The following is a 5465-nucleotide window of genomic DNA, read 5'->3' as shown; positions in this document are numbered from 1 at the left end:
TACTTTCCAACGCTGTTGAGAGTGCGCCATGTGGAGTTCTGTAGCTCCAGAAAATTTATTTTGAGTGCAGGGAGGTCAGATTCCAACGGCATCAGCAGTCCTTTGTCAGCCTCCTATCAGAGTTTTGCTCAGGTCCCTCAATTTTAGCCAGAAAATACCTGAAATCACAGAAAAACACACAAACACATAGTAAAGTCCAGAAATATGAATTTAACACAAAAACTAATGAAAACATCCCTAAAAGTAACTAGATCATACTAAAAACCACCTAAAAACAATGCCAAAACGCGTATAAATTATCCGCTCATCAACCGGCTTGCCTTTTGAGTCTCTTTTCCATTGAGCTCCTTCCACACATATGTCTATGAGGACTTGGTCCAACCTTTGATCAAAGTTGATCCTTCTAGTGTAGGGGCGTGCATCTTCTTGCATCATAGGTAAGTTGAATGCCAACCTTATGTTCTCTGGACTGAAATCTAAGCGTTTCTCCCGAACCATTGTAAGACAATGCTTTGGGTTTGGATTCATGCTTTGATCATGGTTCCTAGTGATCCATGCATTGGCATAAAACTCTTGAACCATTAAAATTCCGACTTGTTGAATGGGATTGGTAAGAACTTCCCAACCTCTTCTTTGGATCTCATGTCGGATCTCCGGATACTCATTTTTCATGAGCATGAAAGGGACCTCAGGGATCACCTTCTTTTTTGCCACAACTTCATAGAAGTGGTCTTGATAGACCTTTTAGATGAATCTCTCCATCTTCTATGACTCAGAGGTAGAAGCTTTTGTCTTCCCTTTCCTCTTTCTAGAGGTTTCTCTGGCCTTATGTGCCATAAATAGTTATGGAAAAATAAAAAAGCTATGCTTTTACCACACCAAACTTAGAATATTGCTCGTTCTCGAGCACAAGAGGAAAGAATAGAAGAAGAAGAAGAAGATATGGAGGAGAGGGAGAGAGATATGTATTCGGCCAAGAGGGAGAAGAGAGGGTTGTGTTGTGTGAAAATGAAGAAGGAATGAGGGGTTTATATAGTGGATGGAGAGGGGTTTAGGTTCGGTCATTTAGGGTGGGTTTAGGTGGGAAAGAGATTTTGAATTTGAAGGTAGGTGGGGTTTATGGGGAAGAGTGGATGGATGTGAGTGGTGAATTGGTGATGGGGAAGAGTGATTGAGGTGATTGGTGAATGATGTTTGGGGAAGAGTGTTATGAAAAGGTGTGAGAGAGAGGGAGAAGGTAGGTAGGGATCCTGTGGAGTCCACAGATCCTGAGGTGATCCTGTGGGGTCCACAGATCTTGAGGTGTCAAGAATTTCTCATTCCTGCACCTTTTAGGCATGTAAAATGCCCTCTATATGCAATCCTGGTGTTTAACACCAGACTGCAGCATGTATCTGGCGTTAAACGCCACTTCCATGCTTGTTTTGGGCGTTCAACACCAATCTGCATCATGTTTCTGGCGTTGAATGCCACTTCCATGCTTGTTGCTGGCGTTTAACGCCAGCTTTCCTCAGGGTGCATTCCTGGCATTTAAATGCCAGACTGCTGCTTTTTCTGGCATTCAACGCCAACTTCATGCTTTGTTCTGGCGTTAAACGCCAGCTATATGCTCCTTACTGGCGTTTAAATGCCAGTAAGCTCTTCCTCCAGGGTGTGCTTTTTCTTCTGCTATTTTTTATTCTGTTTTTAATTTTTGTAATTGTTTTGTGACTCCACATGATCATAAACCTAATAAAACATAAAAGAACAATAGAAATATAGATAATTAAAAATTGGGTTGCCTCCCAATAAGCACTTCTTTAATGTCAATAGCTTGACAGTGAGCTCTCATAGAGCTTCACAGGTGTTCAGAGCATTGTTGGAACCTCCCAACACCAAACTTAGAGTTTGAATGTAGGGGTTCAATACCAAACTTAGAGTTTGGTTGTGGCCTTCCAACACCAAACTTAGAGTTTGATTGTGGGGGCTCTGTTTGACTCTGTATTGAGAGAAGCTTATCGTGCCTCTTTTCCATGGTTACAGAAGGATAACCTTGAGCCTTAAACACAAGGTAGTCCCCATTCAGTTGAAGGACTAGTTCACCTCTGTCAACATCAATCACAGCTTTTGTTGTGGCTAGAGAGGGTCTTCCAAGAATGATGGATTCATTCTCATCCTTCCCAGTGTCTAAGATTATGAAATCAGCAGGGATGTAAAGGCCTTCAACCTTTACCAACACGTCCTCTACAAATCTATAAGCTTGTTTTATTGACTTGTCTGTCATCTCTAATGAGATTCTTGCAGTTTGTACCTCAAAGATCCCCAGTTTCTCTATTACAGAGAGTGGCATCAGATTTATACCTGATCCCAGGTCACATAGAGCATTCTCAAAGGTCATGGTGCCTATCGTACAGTGTATTAAGAATTTACCAGGATCTTGTTTCTTTTGAGGCAAAGTTTGCTGAACTCATGTATTTAGTTCACTAATGAGCAAGGGAGGTTCACTTTTCCAAGTCTCATTATCAAACAACTTGGCATTTAGCTTCATGATGGCTCATAGATATTGAGCAACTTGCTCTTCAGTTACATCTTCATCCTCTTCAGAGGAAGAATAGTTCTCAGAGCTCATTAATGGTAAAAGGAGGTTCAATGGAATCTCTATGGTCTCTAGGTGAGCCTCAGATTCCTTAGGTTCTTCAGTTTGGAACTCCTTTTTGTTCAGAGGACGTCCCAGGAGGTCTTCTTCACTGGGATTCACGTCCTTCCCCTCCCTGGTGCATTCGGCCACACCAAGCAAGGTTTTGGCCTTGCACTCTCTTTTTGGATTCTCTTCTATATTGTTTGGAAGAGTACTATGAGGAGTTTCAATGATTTTCTTACTCAGCTGACCCACTTGTGCCTCCAAGTTTCTAATAGAGGACCTTGTTTCACTCATGAAACTTAAAGTGGCCTTAGATAGATCAGAGACTATGTTTGCTAAGCTAAAGGGACTCTACTCAGCATTCTCTGTCTGTTGCTGAGAAGATGATGGAAAAGGCTTGCTATTGCTAAACCTGTTTCTTCCACCATTGTTAAAGCCTTGTTGAGGCTTTTGTTGATCCTTCTATGAGAAATTTGGGTGATTTCTCCATGAGGAATTATAGGTGTTTCCATAGGGTTCACCCATGTAATTTACCTCTGTTATTGCAGGGTTCTCAGGATCATAAGCTTCTTCTTCAGAAGATGCCTCTTTAGTACTGTTGGATGCATTTTGCCATCCATTCAGACTCTGAGAAATCATGTTGACTTACTGAGTCAACATTTTGTTCTGAGCCAATATGGCATTCAGAGCATCAATTGCAAGAACTTCCCTCTTCTGAGGTGTCCCATTACTCACAGGATTCCTCTCAGAGGTGTACATGAATTGGTTATTTGCAACCATGTCAATAAGTTCTTGAGCTTCTGCAGGCGTTTTCTTTAGGTGAATGGATCCACCTGCAGAATGGTCCAGTGACATCTTAGAAAGCTCAGATAAACCATCATAGAATATATCTAAAATGGTCCACTCTGAAATCATGCCAGAAGGACACTTTTTGGTCAACTGCTTGTACCTTTCCCAAGCTTCATAGAGGGATTCACCATCTTTTTGCTTGAAGGTCTGAACATCCACTCTAAGCTTGCTCAGCTTTTGAGGAGGAAAGAACTTGGCCAAGAAGGCCGTGACCAGCTTATCCCAAGAGTCCAGGCTATCTTTAGGTTGAGAGTCCAACCATGTTCTAGCTCTATCTTTTACAGCAAAGGGGAAAAGCATGAGCCTGTAGACCTCAGGATCTACTCCATTAGTCTTAATAGTATCATAGATCTATAAGAATACAGTTAAAAACTGATAGGGATCTTCTGATGGAAGTCCATAAAACTTGCAGTTCTGTTGCATTAAAGCAACTAGTTGAGGTTTCAGCTCAAAATTGTTTGCTCCAATGGCAGGGATTGAGATGCTTCTTCCATAAAAATTAGAAATAGGTGTAGTATAATCACCAAGCATCCTCCTTACGCCTCCACCATTATTATTGGGTTCGGCCATGTCTTCTTTTTCAAGATTCTCTGTAAGGTTTTCTCTGATTTGTTGTGCTTTAGCTTCTCTTAGCTTCTTCTTCTGAGTCCTTTCAGGTTCAGGATCTGCTTCAACAAGAATGTCCTTGTCCTTGCTCCTGCTCATATGAAAAAAGAAGAAAATAGAAAAGAAAAAAGAATCCTCTATGTCACAGTATAGAGATTCCTTTATGTGAGCAGAAGAAGACAAGAATAGAAGAAGGAGGAGAAAAATTCGAACACAAACGGGGAGAGAGGGTTCGAATTTTTAGATGAAGAGAAGTGTTACTAAATGTTTTTGAAAAATTGGTTAGTGATTTTCGAAAATTAAGAGAAGAAATAAAATTAAAATTAAAATTTAAAATAATTAGTTAATTAAAAAGAATTTTGAAAAAAGGGTGAGGAATTTTCGAAAATTAGAGAGAGAAAAGTAGTTAGATGGTTTTGAAAAAAATAGGAAACAAACAAAAAGTCAATTAGTTAGTTGAAAAAGATTTGAAAATCAATTTTGAAAAGATAAGGAATTAGAAAATATTTTTAAAATTGATTTTGAAAAAAAGATATGATTAAAAAGATATGATTAAAAAGATATTTTGAAAAAAAAAGATTTGAAAAGGAAATTAAAAAGATTTTATTTTTAAAATTAAAATTGATTACTTGACTAACAAGAAACTAAAAGATATGATTCTAGAATTTAAAGATTGAACCTTTCTTAACAAGAAAGTAACAAACTTCAAATTTTTGAATCAATCACATTAATTGTTAGTAAAGTTTTTGAAAATTATGAAATAAAGATAAGAAAAAGATTTTGAAAATCAATTTTAAAATTTTTGAAAATTAGTAAGAAAAATGAAAAAGATTTGATTTTTGAAAAAGTTTTTAAAAGATAAGATTTTTAAAATTGAAATCTTGACTTGACTAACAAAAAACAATTTATTTTAAAATTTTTTGACTAAATCAACCCAAAATTTCGAAATTTATGAGAAAAATAAAGAAAATATATTTTTTTTATTTTTAAATTTTTAATGATGAGAGAGAAAAACAACTAAACGACCCAAAACATAAAAATTATGAATCAAAACACATGATGCATGCAAGAACACTATGAATTTCAAGATGAACACCAAGAACACTTTGAAGATCATGATGAACATCAAGATTTATTTTTTGAAAAATTTTCAAGAAAAGAAAAACATGCAAGACACCAAACTTAGAAATTTTTCATGCTTAGACATTATGAATGCAAAAATGCATATGAAAAACAACAAAAGACACAAAACAAGAAAATATGAAGATCAAACAAGAAGACTTACCAAGAACAACTTGAAGATCATGAAGAACACCATGCATGAATTTTTCGGAAAAATGCATAAATTTTAAAAACATACAATTGACACCAAACTTAGAAATTGACACTT

General features: G+C 37.2%; 1 non-coding gene across 1 annotated transcript; it reads left to right on the top strand.

Annotated features, from left to right (window-relative positions):
* Nucleotides 1-3533: 3533 nt before the first annotated feature.
* On the top strand, nt 3534-3637 carry LOC112765743 (small nucleolar RNA R71). Its single transcript, XR_003183896.1, has one exon. It is a non-coding gene; the product is annotated as a small nucleolar RNA R71 (small nucleolar RNA).
* Nucleotides 3638-5465: the final 1828 nt, after the last annotated feature.

This window comes from Arachis hypogaea, chromosome 2 (assembly GCF_003086295.3).
Source record: "Arachis hypogaea cultivar Tifrunner chromosome 2, arahy.Tifrunner.gnm2.J5K5, whole genome shotgun sequence".
In the NCBI taxonomy this organism is placed as follows: Eukaryota; Viridiplantae; Streptophyta; class Magnoliopsida; order Fabales; family Fabaceae; genus Arachis; species Arachis hypogaea.
Note: the sequence above shows the minus strand (reverse complement) of the source record. Positions and strands in the feature narration are given on the sequence as shown.